General features: G+C 32.0%; 1 pseudogene; it reads right to left on the bottom strand.

Moving 5' to 3' along the window:
- Positions 1 to 989: 989 nt before the first annotated feature.
- On the bottom strand, positions 990 to 16,007 carry LOC141561894 (ubiquitin domain-containing protein 2 pseudogene; annotated as a pseudogene).
- Positions 16,008 to 21,232: the final 5,225 nt, after the last annotated feature.

Genomic DNA, 21,232 nt, shown 5'->3' with positions numbered 1-21,232 from the left:
TGCTGTTATCCTTGCCTATCAATTCTATTACTTTGTACTATTTAGTACTTTATTACTAATAAAACCACAAACTTGTATTACTTTAATATGTGCATATGGGGAATAGGAAAAACATGCAGATGGACTAGACAGAAAAGTGGCATGGTTGATAAATATGGTTGTTGCAGCATAAAGCATATGGAACATATACAGTATACACATATATTTAATAGTTTAAAATATTTTCTTTTTTTACAATATAATAATTTTTACTTTATTTACTAAATTATTGCTTAGTGCTCCAGAAGTCAGTAACAACATAAGAATGCTTATCACCAGCTTGAGAAAATGTATCCAAGTTGCATGGTATGAATATAAAAAATATTTGAACATGTGGAAAAGGGGAAAGAATGCTGAAACATAATGCTAAGAATACATACACCACTGTTACCCTCAAAGGATGAGTTTTGGAAAATGGCAGTTAAAATCAGGAAAGAAACATCATAAATATGGCAATTTTATTGCCACCAAAGCATTTGGGGGCAAATTATTAGTAGAATTTTTTTAAAGTAGCCTAATTTGGCTTGCTTTAAAAAAACAAAACAAACAAAAAAAAGTATTCTGAATTAAAAAGGCAGTTCTTCATGGATGACTGGTTTGTTTATTCATTGTTCAGGTCATTTAAATATAGCCATTTATGTTGGGTTTCTGTTTTGGTTTTTAATAAATGTTTTTTTTTTTTATTTCAATTACTGACTCACATTAGAGATGGAAATCACATGAATCTCAAAGGCTGATTCATATTTTATATTTTGTGTAGATCTCCATCACAGATAGAATTTTTCGTTATTCCTTAGAACTAAATCCACTCATGGATAAATAAAGGCAGTGAAAATAAATTTCATGTAATAAAGGAGGAAAAGCCAAAAGAAGAGAAAAAATTATCACCAAGGATAGTTCAGTTTTTAATTGCTGTTGGATTTTGTAAGGGTTGACTCATAATAACCTAACTATATAACTGTTCGGGATCTAAGTTTCATTTTATCAGTGAGTGGCCTATCTGAAAAGAACCAGTGGTGACTATTTGATTTTACCTTCCTCTGAATTAAACCTCCTCTTTATGAGGCACAATGTGGATGTACTATAAGACAAAAGTCTGAAATCTTTGTCTATGGAAAAACCTAAATGGAATTGACCTTCATATCCAGAATTTGATGGTGGATACAGAAGATCTAGGGTATCATTTAACTTTTTTCTTCAATTATTTTGATGGATGTGGCCAAGAAATACACTGAAACTAATATATATTTTTAACCACCGCAACCCTCTGTAAGGGCATCATGTGGTAATGTATTTGTATCTTCAGTGATTTATTGTGCCCGTTCATGATCATTGTTCTCATATGCACATAGAGCAGCCTTCAAATCACCTCAAATTTCTTTGCAACCTTCAAACGTTGGTGTGGTATCCCAAAATTCAACTTTCTTGCTATGCAGTTGTTAACCTGTCATGGGATAATCCCTATTGTTGTTTTTTGCTTTTTTGTTTTCTCAGAAGCTGATTATAACCTAAAACAATTTAGGTGCCTTCTAAGTTCTTGTTGAGGCTACTTGAAGAGAATGCCCATAGAAATGTCCATGGGATGTTTCTGCCTCTGTTTCCTCCTCCTTGATTGCTACTGTCACTGAAGCCACCACTGTTACTGGTGCTGCTGCTAAAGCTATTATTTTCAACAAAGTCTAGGTAGATATGTGTATATGAATTGATGCAAACAAGAGTTTCTAAATCTCACAGGTAGATAAAAGTCTAGGTATGGGAGACAATTTGTGCAAAGGCACTGGGCTAGAATGTGTTAGTTAATGTTTGATAGAAAATAGTGCTGACTGATTGAGTTTTAGTGAACAGAAAGGGGAGGATGGTGTCAAAAGTTTGGAAAGGTAGATTATGAAACATCAAAAGAGTGATGAATAAAACCCACCAAAGGATAAAGTTTCAGGGTAATTGATGATCAATTCATTAAGATAGTATGTAATCAACAAATTGATGGTCAGTCGTGTCTTTTGGTAATCAGAGACATGAGGAGAACCTCTGGTGCCTTAAACCCCTTCTGAAAGGGAAGTGCTCTGATAGGTGGTCCTCAACCCTAATTGTTAACATTTAATGAGGAGTTAAGGCTTAACATCTTCAGTTCTAAGAACTGCTAAGAACTTGTATTGATCATGAGACATAACTGTCTCAAGTGGGAAGGAAAAGCCATTTCTAGCTAGAATTCTCTGGCTACTTTTCTCCTTATTGAGATGGATTGCCCTAAATTCTAATGGAGGAGATCAAGACCAAGGATTTCTCTCCCAGGCATATACTTGTCAAGACTATACACTGTTTATATTTTTAAAAATTACATTTGGGATGGGGTCCTGACCAAGCCAACCCAGTTAAGAAGCATAAGCATGTGCCTTGGGTTCTGATAGTAATCTCATCACTCAGAGATCAAAAAGTTGATCTTTTTAAGAATTTGAGGGGGAATGGTATATATCATAAATGAATAGGTATTAACAATACAGTATTAATTTCTCTCATTTCCCCTTTGATTTACTTTAGAGATGTCTCCTCAATGAATCACTAATTGGTATAACAATTAGTTAATCAAAGATTTTTAAAGCATAGGGCTCTGATGGGAAATTATATGAGGAAGACAAAGAGATTGATTGAAACATTTACAGGAGCTGTTGTGGCAGACAGATGTTACAAAAACAATGGCATAGCTTCTTTCTCAATACCTATTCCCATTATCCATTTCATTAATCTATACTGTTTGTGGCTCCTATACAAGTATTTGATTTAGACACTGTGTGTAATGGGCTGAAGGGAAAACCTAAAAGAATCTATGAGGATCTGACTTACAGAATAAGCCATTTTAATTAGGAATTTGGTATTTAGCAATGTTGTTATATAGACGAAAGACTACACATTTATTTAACATTTAGAGCTTATCAATTTCATTCATCACCTCAGATTCATGTCCCAGAAGGGGAAGAAACTTCAGTTTATTAGTTATAATTGAATTATCATATAACATAGTAAATTGTTGTTGATATATTTAAGAAATTAAAATTACAGCTAACTTTCTTAGATTTATTTTTTCAGTTATGTCCAAAAATCTATTATTCCTAACTTTTAAAACATTCCATTTATCTCCTTAACTTCTTTCCTGATGTTTTGTGTCTTCATTTATCTAGTTCTGATAAAACAAGATTGAGATCAATGTATTCCTGGTTATGCTTGTTTCACTCAGGATCAATTCATGTAAATCTTCCCTGCCTTTCTAAAATCAGATTGTTCATTTTATTTTATTTTTTTTTATAGAACAATAATGTTTCATTGCAACATCTTGTTCAATCATTCCCCAGTTTATGGGCACCTACTCATTTTCCAACTTTTTTACTACCACAGAAAGATTTGCTGCAAATATTTTTACATATGTCCTTTATGTTTTCTTTGAAATATAGATCTAGTAAGTGCCACTGCTGGGTCAAAAGATGTGCACAGTTTGATAGCCCTTTGGACATAATTCCAGATTGCTCTCCAGAAATGGTTGGATCATTTCATAATTCCACAGACAATGCATTAGGGTCCCAGTTTTCCCACATCCACTCTAAAATTTATTATTTGTTTCTCCTATCATCTTAGCCAATCTGATAGGGGTGAGGTGGTAACTAACAGTTGTTTTAATTGGCATTTCTCTAATCAATAATGATTTGGAGCATTTTTTTTTTTTTACATACAACTGCAGAGGGCTGTAGTTTCATCATCTAAAAATTGTCTGTTCTAGATGTTGGAGGAGATGTGGGAAAACTGGGATCATACCAGATTTTGCTAAAATATTTTCTAGTTCTAAAAAATAATTTTTGGCAGTTTGATTGGTATGGCGCTGAACAAGTAGACCAATTTAGATACTTAATTTTATTTTTATTTATCATCTCATTATAGTTGTATTTTTGTAACCTTTTAACTTTTATAGTTTATCATAGTCAGTTTATACTCAAATTATACCTATATGACCTCTCTTCATATATACTCCTAACTGCTGTAATAATTATAAAGTTCATAGGAGTTATAAGTATTATCCTCCTATATAGGGATATAAACAGTTTAACCTTATTGAAAAATATATGAGAATATCTTCATGTATAATATATGGCACATGTTGCATATGTATTTATCTAGTGGTTAATTTCAGACTTTTACCTGAAATTATTTCTTTATTTAAATGTCAATTAAAAATAAAATGATTTTTCACACAGGTGAAGAGAATAAATGAATAACTACCTCCTTCTTTCTAGATTATTCTATTTCAAGTTATATTTTATATTCTACTCCATGTCTATAACTCTTTTCATTAGAATAAAAATCTCTGTATAAAAGAGAAAAACTGATTTAACACAATGAAATTACTGTACTGTACTGTACTATAACACAATGAAATGAATGTACTCTGTGTTAAAATGCACATAGATCATAATTCAAATATTTTGATCTATAATATCATTGATATAAGGAATTCTGGACTTAGGAAATTTCCACTTCAAGTGAAATTTGGTACCTCTTCCATAAATTAGTCTTTAAAAATCACTTAGAACATGGAAAGTTTAATTTACTTGCCCAAATTAAGTAGCCATGTCTCAGAAGTGAAATTTGAACTTAATTCCAACTAACTTTTAAGTAAGTTCTTATTAGAGCGAATAAACTGAATAGGATCAGGGACTATCCTTTTATTTTTAATATTAGTATTTTTAGGATACTAAAGTACTGAGAACTATATAAACGTGTAAACATGATAAAAATAAAGTGAAATCCCACTCCAATAATTTCACTGGATTGTACAGAAAGTCAGACTACACATCATCTTGTTTCATCATAGTCTATTCAATGGTGATTTGGATAGGTGTGTGTGTCTGTGTGTGTGTGTGTGTGTGAGCGTGTGCATGCATATATGCACATGTGTTCTTTATTACCAAATGAGGAGGAGGATGTACAATTTTCCCCATGTCTAAGAGATAGAGTTAATGGCTCACCCAACTCATATTGTGAAAACAATAGTTGGGCAAGCTGTTCTTATGGTTATCATCTAGAAGGGACAATTTAAAGTAACTCTTCTAACAATGATCAGGTGTTTTTCTGATTATGTGGGATAGGAGTTTTCAAATTTGGGACTGTGAGACCAAGTATGGATAACGCAGCTGTGACCCTGTACAGCAATTGGTGAGGTTTCAACAAAGCTAAGTTCGATGCATAATTTGGTCTTAGTATATGACTGGTAGATCAAAATGAAACTCCATTTATATGATTTTTAATTATAATTGATTAGCCTAACTAATTATCCACAGCCCCCGGAATCAAGATCTAAGGCAATGAAGCTAAATTTAAACAATATAAACCAAGCAAATAACAACCACAAACCACAAGTCAATAGAAATGATAAATATGATGCACAGAACTGATAGCATATTTGTCTAGATTTTTTTTTTCATTTCTATGAGGTGTTACAGAAGTTTAAAGCACATCATTTTCTCATGTAACTGAAAATAAAAGAAACATTTCAGTCAAAAAATGAGATTATTTTATAAATAAAGATCATCTTTCTTTTTTTCATTCTTTCCTTTTCCTTTCCTTTCTGCTCTTTGCTCCTTTCTTTTTTCTGCAGCTTTCCCCTTCTCTCCTTTCTTTTTCTTCCTTCCTTCCTTCCTTCCTTCCTTCCTTCCTTCCTTCCTTCCTTCCTTCCTTCCTTCCTTCCTTCCTTCCTTCCTTCCTTTCCTCCCTCCCTCCCTCCCTCCCTCCTTCCTTCCTTCCTTTCTTCCTTCCTTTCTTCCTTCCTTCCTTCCTCCCTCCCTCCCTTCTTCCTTCCTTCCTTCCTTCCTTCCTTCCTTCCTTCCTTCCTTCCTTCCTTCCTTCCTTCCTTCCTTCCTTCCTTCCTTCCTTCCTTCCTTCCTTCCTTCCTTCCTTCCTTCCTTCCTTCCTTCCTTCTTTCTTTCTTTCTTTCTTTCTTTCTTTCTTTCTTTCTTTCTTTCTTTCTTTCTTTCTTTCTTTCTTTCTTTTTTCTTCCTTTTTTGTTTAAGAGAATTACATGGACAATCTCATCAGATGATATAATTACATTCTCTTGGAGTTTATAAATAGATGTGATATCCTTTTGTCTATGATAGGTTCTGTCTGTGCCTACACAATGCCAAAAGAATCAATAGAAAAGTAACAAGTTCACTTGAGTTGGTTCATTAGTATCATAGAGCATAAGACAGTTGTTTCTAATTAATTCAAATGACTACTTCTCAAGGTCCCTTCCTATCAATTTATTATACTATTTAGTAAAAAGAAAATGAAAAACATTTGCTTAAAATTTCAAAAGATTATTGAAAGAGGGGCATGTTTCTTTTCTGGATGAATTATAAATGGTAGATAAAAATCAAAGGATCATGGTTTTAGATCCAGAAGGAACTTCAAAAGTCCTCTGTGCCTAACATTTAACACTGTCTTTGGCATATAGCAAATTACTTGATCAATGGTTTTTTTTTTTTTTTTTTTTTTTTTTTTTTTTTGGTATTATTCCCCCTTTTGTTTTTGGACAGGAATAATAAATCCAGATTGGTGAATGACTTGCCTTAGTTGACACAGGTATTAGAAACAGATACAGCATTTGAACCCATGTCTCTTAACACCCATTCTGTCCACTCCTCCACTCTGGCTAATAAAGATCATTTTGATTTATACAATGCTTTAGTGTTTGCTGTTCCCTTTATAATTGTCTCGTGTGATCTTCACAGTAACCAAATGGCTTAGGAAGAGTTATTATACTCATTTTAACAGAGGAAAAAAAATCATCTTAGAAAGATTGGGTAACTTCTCAAGGGTCATTCAGCTAGTAAATGTTTGAGGACTTAATAAAAGTTTGTCATTGCTATTTCAAATGCTCATGGCTTAGATTTTGTCCTATAATGATGTTAAGGAGATCATAGCATGATCTGCTGCTTATTTAGAAGTTTCATTACACTAAAACTAGTCATTCACCTGCCATTCCCAATTCAATCAAGTCCTGTGAGCTAACATCTTGCCAACTTGAAAACATTTGATACTGATATGTCAGGTATCTTGTTACCAAGGTGGATCCTCATTCTAATCAAGGTCAATTAGGAGTTTTATTCCTCAGAACGGTCTGACTGGTTTAAGGAAAATAGAGATCTGTCCCAATGCCGAAAATTCTCTAAGCTTCTTTGAGAGCAGTGAAATTAAATAACTTCAAAACTTAGAAGACATTTCATCCACCTTATTGGAACAAAATTACCCTCTACATAAGCATAATAATAGCTAGCATTCACATAGGTTTAAAGATTACATCTCTCTTATCTGATCCTTACAATAATACTCAGAAACAGATGTTGTAACAACTGAGGTAGGAAAGAATAATAATAATGATAGTCAATATTTATATCAACTCTATGATATGCCAGGTACGATGCTAAGTGCTTTCTAAATATTAGCTTATTTGATTCTCAAAACAGCTCTGGGAGTGTTTGTGGCTATTGATAATATCATCTCTATTTTACAGATGAAGTCAGAAGAAATTAATAATGATAACTAACATGTATACTGTACTTAGTTTTGCAGGCACTGTGCTATGCACTTGACAAATATAAACTCATTTCATTCTCATAACAACTGTAAAAGGAAGATACTATTATGAAACCTATTTTAAATATGAAAAGAATAAAGTAAAGAAAAATCAAGTGACTTAATCAAAGTCATATGATTAGTGAATATCTGAGGGTAGATTTGAATTCAAATCTTTCTGATTCTAAGTGCAATGCACTATTCACTGTATCACCCCATTACCTCTAAATGGTTGTCAGTCTTTCCTGGGGGAAGTGGGAGGGTGGGGAGAGAGGGCAGGAGGGAGGGGAATAACCCAGAGAGGAGAAGCTATTTACTATTTACTAAGGTCAGCTATTTTACTTATAATTAGTCTGATTATTATGTATATTAATAATAATTAATAATATTATTATTAGTTAGCCCTTGTTGACAACAGAAAAATCCAAATTCCTCTATTTGATATGTAAAGGGCTTTACCACATGGTCCTAGCCTACTTTCCATCACTACATAATAAATCCTTTCCTTTATCATCAACCAAATTAACCCTTTTTTGTTGTTCTGTATGCATAATATTCTGTTTCCTTCCATCTGCTAAGTCCATGCCATTACATTGACTGTCTCCCAGGACAAGAAGGGTTCTCTTTTATACATTTTTTCTCTTAAAACCCTTTGTTTCTTTTAAAACAGGGCTCAAACACTTCCTTCTACTTTCTTCTTCCTTCCCTTCTGTCTTCCTTCCAAAAGTACTTCTCATTTATTTTGAATAAATTCTTCATACACACTTCATATGCATACATATCTGGCTACATTATTTTTCTCCAATAAAATACAAGCTTTTTGAGGGTTGGGACTATACCATTTTTGCTATTATATCTATAAGGGATAACAGGGTCGATGACCTACTAGTATATCCTAAAAGTCATTTAGAGGAATTTTCTCACATATGAATGTGATTTTGTGCATGAGAGACATTGTAGAGAATTTTTTATAGTGGAAGACATTGCAAAAACATCTATAAGGGACCATTTTGTTTTAACAAATATGCCTTTTTATAATTAGAAAACAAGGCTAGTGGATTTGTGAAAGATCACATTTTAGGTTTGTAATGGGATTTGGGGTAGTGTTTCCTCTTGCTACTCTTTTTATTAGGATCTTTCACTAAATGGCATTGTTTTGAAGTTGTTGTTATTGTTGTTGTCTCAAGATAGTGGTGGTGGTTTATGAACTATAGCTTTGAATAAATCTTGATTCAGACTATGCCTCCAACCTGGGATAATTATTTAAGGAGCTTGCATGTGAAAGGAGTACTTGGGTATTATATATAGCTTTAGCTTAAAAACAACAATGGCAATAACAATATAAGTAAACAAACAAATCACAAAATTAACCTTATTCCTATTCAGCAATAGTACATTTCTGGCTGTTATTTGAAATGACCTGACTAGGTGATCATGTTGAATTGTTAAATATCCATTGAAAATGAATGGGAAAAGAAATGGAATTCCATGTTCTCTACAAAAGGTCTACTAGAAGCTGTAATTGAGCAACAATTTGAGAAAATACTGTTTTAGCACCTGTTTTATTGCCTGCACTTGTTGTAATTAGTAAATTTAAAGACAGCCATATTGGTTATGCCATATGGTTTGTAATCATTAGTAAAATAATAGATGTACTGCTTAAAATGGAACTTTGTCAACTGATTCCTATTGTTCCACTATGCTAGAGTATTAGAATGATTTCATAAATTTGACCAAATGCCCATTTCGAATCTACAGCACATTTTGGATCTCCATCTGGAGAAAATTTAGGTAATACAGTAATAAATTTATTTAAATCTAAATGATTAAAATATCGCTAATTATTTTTATATTTAATAGATATTATGAGAAATTTAAAATTAACTATTATCATTGAATTATTCTATTATCATAGAATAAATTACTACATTTAAAATTAGAAAGACATGAGTTCAAATTCCAGTCTTTATTTTTAAATTATAAGAAGATATATTTATTAAAATAAAATGCTCCCTTATAGATGTTTTTGCAATATCTCCCATTGATTAAAATTTCTTTACAATGTATCTCAGGCACAAAATCATTCATGATTTCTATAAAGGTATAAAACAATTATATATTCAAAGATCATAAATATCAGGTAAGGTTACTATGTGGAATTAAATAGAAAAAAATACATGTTCACCACTCATTATTCTGAAAGAAATATACTCTGGAAGAGTACACACACACACACACACACACACACACACACACACACACACATACACACACACACATACATACACACAATTTCTGCATATAGTCAAAATGTGATTCCTCATTTTGTGGTGACATCTTCCAAATTCTAAATTTTCATTTACTATAATACAGAGATTAGAAATAAAAGAAAAATTGCTTTAGAAGATAAATGTCTCAGCAAAATAAAAATAAAAAAAAGTCATTGATATTTGGACATTGGTATTTTCATAGATACTTTCCAAGAGAACATTTTTTTTAAATCAAGTAGCAAAAAGCACTTAAAAACATTTGTGTTCATTAGGCACTGTGTTAAGCACTTAGGGTAAAGAGAAAAAGTTAAAAAAAATCCCTGCCTTCAAGGGACATACATTCCAATGTAATAGATGTTGTGTATATAAATAGATGTATATAATATATGTACAGAATAAATGGAAAGTAACTTGAGAGAATAGGGTATTTGCAACTCCATACCACAATTAAAGATCAAAGTAATATTTTATTAACTTCCTGTAACCTTCAGGATCAATTATAAAATCCTTGGTTTGGTGTTTGAAGTAATTCATACTCTTTCCCCCTTACCTGACCTTTCCAATCTTTTTACACCTTATATCCTCTGCATACTCTTAAGTACCAACGACAAGCACCTCTTTGCTGTACCTCAATATTTCTATATCTGATATGCCATCTGGAAATTTTCATTGATTTTCTCCCATGGCTGGCATTTTCTCTCTCCTCCTTTCTATTTCCTTCTTTCCCTGGATTCCTTCAAGACCCATCTAAAACTGCAGTTTTTATTTTGCAAAACATTTTATATGCTTTATTTAGTTAGATGCTTCCAACAACTCTATGAAATAGATTTTACAGATGAACAAAAGGAAGCCAAGATGTTAAGCACCTTGCCCTAGTCAGCTTGCAGACCTAATAAGATCTAAAGAAAGATTTGAAATCACACAATTTTGATTCCATGTCTAATTTCTGTGTACTGTGCCACCCTGTTCCTCTGTAAATGCCTTTAAAATTATTTAATTTCTAATAGGTTTTCCCAGTTACATTTTAAACTTTTTTACACTTGATTTTAAAACTTTTGAGTTCTAAATTCTTGCCCTTATCCTCATACCCAGCCTCCATTAAGAAACCACATGTAACATTATGTAAAACATTTCTATAAAAGTCATGTTGTGAAAGAAAACCTACATATTCCAACTCCCCCCAAAATTCAAGAAAAGTAAAGTAAAAAAAAAAGTACAAGAGAGAGAAAAAGAGAGAGAGAAAGAGAGAAAGAGAAAGAGAGAGAAAGAGAAAGGTTTCATCTCTATTCAGTCACAATCAGTGTCTTCTCTGGATAGGGATTGAAGTCCATCAGAGTAGTAGTAGATCACTGTACAGCTGAGAATAACAAAATCATTCACAAACGTACATTTCATTTTGTTTGAGTTCATGGAATGCTTGTTTTTTCTCTGAGAGCATCCTGATCATCATTTCCCATAGAACAATAACATTCCATCATAATCACTTACTACAATTATTCAGCTTTTTCCCAATGGGCATCTTCTCAATTTCCAAATTTTTGCATTGACAAGAGAACTGTTATAAATAGTTTTATACATATAGGTCCTTTTCCTTTTTTCCTTTAAAATATATATATTTTTTGTATTTATGCATAGTAGTGGTATTTTTAGATCAAAGGTTATAAGTGAATCTTTATACCTTTGGGCATAGATTATATAATTTGGTCATGTATCAATGGAAGCATGGATTTTACTGTTTTTAGAAATTTTATTCAGTTCCTTCTATGTTTGAAAATTGAGACCTTATCAAAGAAATTTTTTTCTAAATTCTCTTTACCCTTATTTTTGCTAACTGTATTTCCTTCCATTTGTTATAGTCTCTCTTTTCACAGTATCTTTCCTCAAAAAGTGTTTTGTTACTGACCATTCCCTCCCTCAATAGGTACTCTCTTTTATCATGCTCTTCCCTTTTGGTATCTCATTCCCCTCTTACTTTCCTGCAGGGTAAAATATCCTATTGATATGCATATTATTTCCTCTTTGAGCCAATTCTGATGAGGGTAAAGTTCATTCATTCCTCTTCCCCTTCCCCTTCTTCTTCTGCAGTGTAAAAGTTTTTTTTTTTCCTCTTTCCTGTTTTTATGGCAGATAATTTATAATATTTCACTTTTTTTCCCCTTTTCCCAAGAACATTTCTCTCTCGTAAAGTAATTTTTAGGTAAATTGAATTTGTTCCTGCCCACCCATTCCATTTAATCTATATAACAAAAGCATACACAAAAATATTTTACATAAGTAATAAAATATATTAAAATGCATAAGGATTATATATTGTACTGTGATAATAAACAACTTTATTAAATGAAGGGTAAAGTTAATGATGACATATGCATAGTACAGTACAGTAACTGAACATAGATGTTCAACATATGTTGCACTATCTTGAAATAGAACTCTGGAAAATTGCATTTTGATAAAGTCCATTTTTATTGAAATGGACTTACTAACCCTATACCTTAAACTCAAATCATTCTGGCTGTCACTTATTAGCTCACTATAGGCCCCAATCCAATGCTCACTTGGTCATTATTTGGGTTTTATTGGCTTAGAGTGAATGTAAGTAACAGTTCTGCCTAGAAATCCTGAGGGGCTTCTCCCCCCAAGCTGCCTTTTTTTTTTTTTTCAAGTAGGTAAGAGAGGACATTTTTGGTCTCATTTCTTACTTAACCATAATCACTGAATGAATGTTGCCTGAGAAACTTAGACCTAGAAAAGACCTTAGCTGAAAAAGTCAAGATCTCCTACTGCATCCTGTGCTGTCTCTAATTATCCTGATCTATATCTTGCTGCTGGACCCAGATTGCTCTGGAGGAGGGAGTGAGGCTGGAACATCTCTATCTCTGATTTTAGTTGTAATTCAGGACATCAACTTCATGATGTCATTGTTCTTTAAGAACTAAGGACAAAAAAACAGCAACAATACAGTCCACACCACAAGACTAAGCTTACATGCTTAGGATGACAATTTTTTTTCCTCCATATTTTCTAATTATTTTCATTTTCATTTCCAAATCTATTGGCTTATGCTTAAGAATACATTTGCTGCTAATTATGGTGAAAATATAAAGATCACTATTGAACACAAGGTGAGGCACTAAAACTCACTGTTTAAACACACAGTGATATAACTTAGAGATGCTTCTCAGCTTCCCATAACAGTTTAAGCTGCCAGCATCACACAGCCCCTGTTTTGCATTAGGAATTTTGTAATATTTTCGAAAGGAGAATTGATTCCAGAATTCTTTGGGCAAAGTCATGAAGTCTAATTTATATGATGCAAATTTATATAACATGATAATTGTTGGTACATTAAATGAACATTGAAGCACCCTAAGTTTGTTAATTTTTTGGTAATGAATCTTTTATTTTTTTGTAATTCTTAAAACAATAATTTTAGAGGATTTTATACAAGAATTATGCCCCTGGGGAAAAGTTTGAGAACAACATTAATATATAGGTTAGAATGATGGGATGGACTATCTAGTTGTTAATTCTATTTGCTGAAAAATAATTTTGTCAACAACAAGAACAACAACAAAAAAAACAACCTTTTTCTTTACTATCAAAAAGCACAGAAAAAAGTAAAAATTTTAAATAGTAAAGGAAAGAATATATATATATATATATTTTTTTTTTTTTGCCTAGGTTTCTTCTTTGCCTGACCCTAATAAAATAAAAATAGTAATCATGTTCATAGTTTCTATATCTCTGTTTTTTTTTCTTTTTCTCTATGTAGGCTTTCAAATGTTCATAGTTTCTATATTTATGCTTTCTGTTTTCTCTTTCTCTCTGTGTAGACTTTCCAATATTTATAATTCCATTTAACAAGGTAACATTTTATTCCATTAATATTTCATAGTTTGTTCAGCCATTTCCTAATGGTTAAAGAAATAGTTTGAGTACAATTTTTTGATGTGACAAATAGTATTATTTTCAATATTTACATAGAGATGAGTCCTGGAGATCAAAATTATCAATTGAGATAACAAAACAGAACAAATTCAAAAAAAATTCAAAAATTCAATTGAGATAACAAAACAGAACAAAATTATCAATTGAGAAGGATCTTAAAAGACCCTGTTACATGTGGTTTAACTTCATGACATTACCTGCATCATGCAAGTAATAATCCTATGAAAAACACTGAAAGTGAGAGAAAGTGAGGTGAGAGAGAGGAAGAGAGAGACAGAGAAATTCTGCAGCATTTAATACTCTTCTTTTACACTCATCAATATGTTGAATTTTGTGACCTTACTTTCTTAGGGTCAGAATCTTTTAATGATTTTCTGCTTCGCATTTCTAGCATCCTTGATTTCAAATCCATACTCCTTTCAATAAGCTCCAAGAATTCTCTATTACTTCTTGAATCAAATATATCATATTCAAAACGCTTTATTTTATGAATTTGTCCTTTTTCTACATTCTTCTTCTATGAGTCCCTACAATGAACTTTACATTCTAGCTCCATTAGTTTACACTTCAAACATCATGCTCTATCTTCTGCCTCAGTGCCTTTGTCTTGGCTCCCTGGAATTTGGACATTTTTTGCTTTTCATTCTTGGAGGTTTCCTTCGAAAGTTAGTTCAAGTGACATCTTCTTCTAGAATGTCTCTCAGAAAGTTCTTTGCTGCCAATGGTTGGTCTTCCAAGTTTGTGTTGTGCCAACTTTATATGTATATTATATATACTTATATAAGTACATCTAGAATTCCCCTAATCAAGATGGAAAGCCATTTGAAGACAGTAACTGGTTCATCTTAGTCTTTGCATCCTCAATGATTTTTAAAGAATATAACAGATATAGACACTTAATAAATGTTTTGAAATTATTGATTAATTGAATATTACATTTTTCTTATAAGAGTTCAATATCAAAGCAATGCTTAATGCTAATTTAAAGATAAATGTAACCTTAAATAACATTCATTTTCTAAGAAGTTACATATTTTCATTTGCATAGAATACTAATAAGGCAGTTTAGTGGTAATTTGTGATTGTGGTAATCATCACTTACTTTGGGATTTATATTCTTTGAATTTTATCTGAAGCCAATAGTTAGATATTAAATGATTTGCTTGGGACCCCATAGCAGATCCAAAGAGAGACAGGACTCTCTCTGTCTCTGACTCTGAAGTTGCCTTGTTACCCACTAAATATTGCTTCTTCTTTTCTAGAATTAACAATATTTTATAGGCACAGGTTGATTTTTTCCCCAAAAAGGTTTAAAGATAAATATCTATACTCAAAGACTATAATTGGGTGAAATGAATTTAGGCAGCTGGCATTATGAAGTTGCCTTATTACCCACTAAATATTGCTTCTTCTTTTCCAGAATTAACAATATTTTATAGGCACAGGTTGATTTTTTTTCCCAAAAAGGTTTAAAGATAAATATCTATACTCAAAGACTATAATTGGGTGAAATGAATTTAGGCAGCTGGCATTAAATACATTAAATATGACCTTTATTAATTAGACTTGATTTCTATGATAATCTGATATGTGGAAAACAACTCCTATTTTGTTGTAAGTTGGTCCTTTGTTCTATAAGTTTATAATATGAAATCATAGGATAGAGAATAACAAGCACAATTCTGACTAGAGCCAATGAAGATTGTCTGGACCAAAAGAATTATAGGAAAACTATACTTGGTGCTTCTCTTAATACAGCTTTAGTTCTTTCTCAATCTATCTTATTTCTCCAAAAAGGCAGGAATTCTTTCTCTACTAGCCATTCAAGTAGATTTGACTGTGGTTCCTTCTGGCATTTCCTCAGGGCTTGACAGTGCTCATTCTGCCAATAAGCCATCCCACAGTGTGGGCAGATGGCTGAAGATAAATTAGTGACTAATGTTAAAACCAGTTGTCTCTCCTGAGTGTTGATGGAGCAGTGACTATATTTTCTCTTTTAATTATAAGTCTGAAGAGATCATAGCAAATTGTTTCCTCTGTAAAGAAGACTACAGTCTTCTCAGTTTTTTCAAAGGATTTCTGTCTGGTGCTGTTTGGGAACTTACCACTTGAGCAAAGCTTTTCACAGAACAGAGTCTGTTGACACATGGGTGAAGGAAGTAACTGAACTTTAAAGATGTTGTCATTTATATTCATAACATGCCATACATGAAGTATAACTATTTCCAGTAGTTAAAGGGCAAATAAGTCAGGAAAATACTTTTCCTCAAAGAAAAGATGGCATATAATGAAATGTACCAAATAATTCCATGCCTTAGATGAATGTTTGTATCAGTACCCATATAAGTGACAAAAATTCAAGTTGACAGATAATTGAAAGACTACTTTAAAATGCACATTCTCTTTTCATAGAGCTTATAAAGGTATGTATAGAATCACAATAGAATAATTTCTAAAGTGCATCCAATTTATATCTTTTATCTATAAAAGTTCATTGTAGGACAAGGTGACAGCAGATTAGCACAGTTTTGTATACACAATTCAGGAGTGATAAGAAGAGTCATAAACCTAGAACACTTTTATTTCAAGGTAAAAAGAACAAATTGTTGAGGGATTATGCAAACTAAAAGTGGTCTCTCATAGTTGATCTGAAAAATGCAGGGAAAGAGGAAAACCTGTTCTTTATTCTAGCTTGCATTTTAAGAGAAAAAATTATTTTGAGCAAAATATATTAGAATTATTTTCTGTGGCTTACAGAACATAATTTTAATTCAATACATGATTTTCACACTAACAATACTTTGTCATATGTTAAAACAACTTTTAGCTGATAAGTTCAAAGTATTTTCTCAATAAGCATTATCCTATAGGGAATAAATATGACTTCATGCATGAAAGCCAGAAATTGCTAACAAAAATAAGGAATTAGGAAATATTATGATTGTTTACAAATTTTCCAAAGTTAAGGTATAGCCAATCAGTTAAATATTTGTTAAATATCAATCATGTGCCAGGAACTATGCTAAGCACTAGGGAAAAAAAATAAAAAATAAAAAAAGAGCAAAGATAATTCTTGCTACCAAGGAACTCCCAGTCCAATGAGTGAGTCAACACTTAAATAATTATGTACAAACAAACTAAATGAAGAGCTATTCATTTGAAATTTCATAACAGGAAAGAATATCTATTAAATAATAAAGTTCTTCTTAGCAAACATACCAATATTCATACTTCTGATCCAGTGAAGACAGTATAACATGCAATGGAAAGATCAAAGCCTGAGGTTTTGACTCTGTCTTTTGTCAATTATCGTTATATGACTTTTGCTAAGTTACTTTTCTATTTTAGATTTAAATACTCACTTATACAATGAGAAGAGGTGAACTAGATCTATATGTTTTCCTCTATTTCTAATTTTTTACCTTTACTTTTTCCTATTTTATTTTAATGATTGTTATTGGGACACTTTCTAAATTTGATATGGTTGATTTTATAGTTATAAAAATGTACATTAAGGTTGGTATTACATAAATGTCATTTCTTCAAATATTTATTTTAACATTTAGCTTTGATTTTAGGATACTATTAAATTGTTTAATGCATTCACTCAGAACTTTGGCATTTATTGCTTCATTCCCAATGTATCCTGCTTGAATGAAATCAAGATATTTCTAAGTATTTATTCCATCCACTTTTACTTCTAATCTCTGGTTTCAAAACAAATCCATGTTAACATGGGCAGAATCATTGATCTGAGCAAATAATACTTCAATATGACAGCATTGTAATTTCTGGTGTAATTGTTAAAAGAAATTTCATTTCAGTATTTCACATAGATTTTATATTATTAGTTAGCTTATTGCATGTTTACATGATTGCATATGGGTATATACATGTATGTTTATGTGTTATATACATAAGCATGTGCATAAATTCATATAGAATAAGGTCAGGGAGTAAGAATAGGCCTGCATTTTTATTGACATACAGAATTACAGAGGAGAAAACAAACCTTATTAATGAAGTTTAGCACTTCTGCTATCTATAACTTTATAGTTATAGATTATTGGCCAGGGCATTGAGGTACCTGGCCCATAGTAGGAACAATATTGTTTATTATTGTTTATGTGTATTTATATTGATTCTCCTTTATGAAAGTCCCTCAAAGGGAGTGACAACATCTTATATAATGGACATATATATCATAAATGTTTTAGATATTCTAATTTAGACATGCTAAAGATACTACAACCCATTTTTTGACTTTCATGCAAGAATCATGCTTAGATAAAAAAAAAAAAATAAACATCAAGATCACCCACATGTCACAAGAATTCGGTCATTTCAAGACTACAGACAACATGGTTGTTGTAACAAAATTCAGCAGAGCAGGGTAGCTCTGACAGGTGATGGAAAACAGGGCATACAATTGTGGCTGACAAGGTAGTCTGGAAGAGGAGAAAAGGAGATAAGCTAGCTATTTGGGAGAATAGTTCATGCAGTATGAAAAGCAAAAGAGTAGCCAGTAGCTGCAGTTACTTCAGTAGCAAGCAATTCACTTGCCAGGATTAGAGGCTAATCATCATATGTATGCAATGGACTTTTCAGTCACGGCTGCCCATTTGGATAAAGAAAAAAATAAATAAGTCACCCACTAAACACTATTTACATATTTCCATTCAACTGAAGACATAAAACCATTTCATTCCTAATTTTAAATCCTAGAGATTTTAAAGAATTTGTCAAGTTTTAAAAGTTCAGAGAGAGAGATCATGTAGATTTATCCTAGTATTTCCAAGCTGAGGTAGTCTGAATTGGACAGGTTCTTTGATATTGATGTGACTTGTCTAGAAGCCAGACTTCAAAGAGAAACTGTTGTCATTAGAAGAAGGAAAAAAGAGATTCTCTCTCCCCCCCTCCCCCTTTCTGATCAAGTAAACTTTTAAATTCAGTCATGAACATGGAGGGTGGGTTTTATATATATATAGTTTTGAACTCCCTTTTCTCTTTCAAACTGTATTGAAAGTAAACTTCAAAGACTGTCACCCAAGGCTGCTTACCTTGAGTTGAAGGTATGATCCCTACTGGCCTCAATTCAGCCTTCAGGGACACATGTAGATCTGTTTCATCGGAGGATATGGGACTTCCTCAGATCTACTCATTCCTTAAAAATAAAAGTTAACTCTACATTTGCAAAGCCAAAAGAATGAAGGAAAAAATAGAAAAGTCTCAATATATTTCCACTAATGATGATCACGTTGAATTTAAATTATGTTTCTAATGGGAAGTATATCCTCAGGCTTTCTTCAATTTCTAAGGGAAAAATAAAATAAAACCTAGGCATGTATTGGACGTTCATTGTTTCCCTTTACATCATGAACACTGCAGAAAGGAAGTGTGTCTTAGGGGATAAAGAATGGGCCTTAGGAAACACAAGATCTGGGTTTGACACACATTTTGTCTATGATCCTGGACAATTCTTAGACTACTCTCTAATATTAAAAGTAGTAGAACATTTGTTATTCTGCATTTGTAAATGAAGTTTTCTCTGTGAAGAGCCCCATATGGTAATAAATAGATCTCAAGGGGAAAAAATAATTATTCAAGACCTATTGCTGAATGACTAATTTAAGAAAATTAGAATGCACACATTTTGGTTAAGCTAGTTTAAAATGGAAATGGGGTCATAAGTTTAGGAACAGAATGAGACTATACTATTCAGTATAAAGAGATATAATTCTGTGATTAGGATGAGATGATAATGCTGAAAAGATAAATCTCATGTGTGGAAGTTTGGGTTTTTTTTTGTTGTTTGTTTAGTTTTTTGTTGTTGTTGTTGTTGTTTTCCAGTTCATTGCCATTTCTTGGTTCTTCTTTGTTTTGTTTTGTTTTGTTTTTACATTGCATCCAAAAGCTTAGTGGAGAAAAGAGAAAACAAAATTAATAATAGCATTTAAAACTGGTCCTTGATCGATCTAGTTCAACCCTTATTTTATAAATGATAAAAACAGACTCAGAGAGAGAAAGTGATGTGTTTAACATCTTAAAAGTCTTAAGTAGCAGTCAGGATTTGAATGCAGGTTCTGATTTGAAAGAACATTTAATAAAGAACATATTAAGAGGAAAAGGAGAAAATTAGATAAAGGAAAAATATTAAAAATTAGTTTTGTTCAGCTACTTCATCCTAGATTCTTTCACTTTGTCTTTAACAATATTAAAACTAAATATTAAATTCTTATATAATTTACAAAATAATTCAAATCCATTACTGCATTTAATTCTCATAGCAGACTTCTCAAGTAGTAAGTATAAATGTGATTATTTCAATTTATCAGATGAAGAAATTCAAGATTAAGACATTTACCTGACTTGCACAGTTACCAATAATAAATGTCTAAATTCCAGGCTTGGAATCTGAACCTAATCTTTTTCCAACCTTTAGAGACCATAAGTCTATCCAATATGCCAAACTAGCAATAACTGCATAATCATGGTGGCCAACAATATTGCTGCATTGCTACCTCACTTCCTCATTTCTTCTTTTGACTCACTTCTCCAGTGTTCCCAAACCTTATTTTCTGTTCTTCATTCTGGAGATGAGTTTGATTTTGTTTTTATTTTTGTTTTTTCAAACTACTGGCTGTACTCATTATCTAGTGACCTCCAGGCTTCTATTGCTCCTGATTCTCTACATCCCTTTCTCAAAGGACTTTGGTCAATAATTATGGGCTGCTTTGTTATCATTGTCAGAAATAACTTCATAATAAATAACAAGATGCATTAAGTACTTTATATATTAAAGACATCATGCTTTTGCACAGAGAACATACTCTCTCACTCTGGCATATAGATAGGAATTGACTCTTTGATTTAATTTATATCTGGAATTATGATATGAGCAAATGTCTAACAATGCCCATTGTCCCCTTAATATTGAGAAGTTTAGTGATACGCCCATGGTAACACAAGCAGTATGTATGGAGTCAGAATTTAAATTTACATCTTTTTGGTCCTGGGGCCCTATAAGGTGTTTATTATTGCTGTTTTTTTTTTTTTTTTTTAATAAAACCTTACATGTGTTTTTATTCATTGGTGGAGATGTCATTTCATGCCTTTATCTATGGAAGTCAGAACTTTCTATGTCTTCTTATCTTGTATAATTCTTATTTTCTAACTGTTTAAAAAAATATCAGATTTACAAAATGGTAGAGAAAAGTAGAAGATATGATTAGGAACAAATGAGTAACATATTCAAGTACTCTAGGAGATTGCTCTTATCTCAAAGTTGGTATATTTCAACAAGCCTTTCTAAAGAAAGAAGAGCTCAAATTGGTTCTTGAGGACACAGGAGATCAAAAAAATGTATCAAAAAT

The sequence above is a fragment of the Sminthopsis crassicaudata genome, chromosome 3 (genome assembly GCF_048593235.1).
Source record: "Sminthopsis crassicaudata isolate SCR6 chromosome 3, ASM4859323v1, whole genome shotgun sequence".
Taxonomy (NCBI): Eukaryota; Metazoa; Chordata; class Mammalia; order Dasyuromorphia; family Dasyuridae; genus Sminthopsis; species Sminthopsis crassicaudata.
This window is presented reverse-complemented; position numbering and strand designations above follow the sequence as displayed.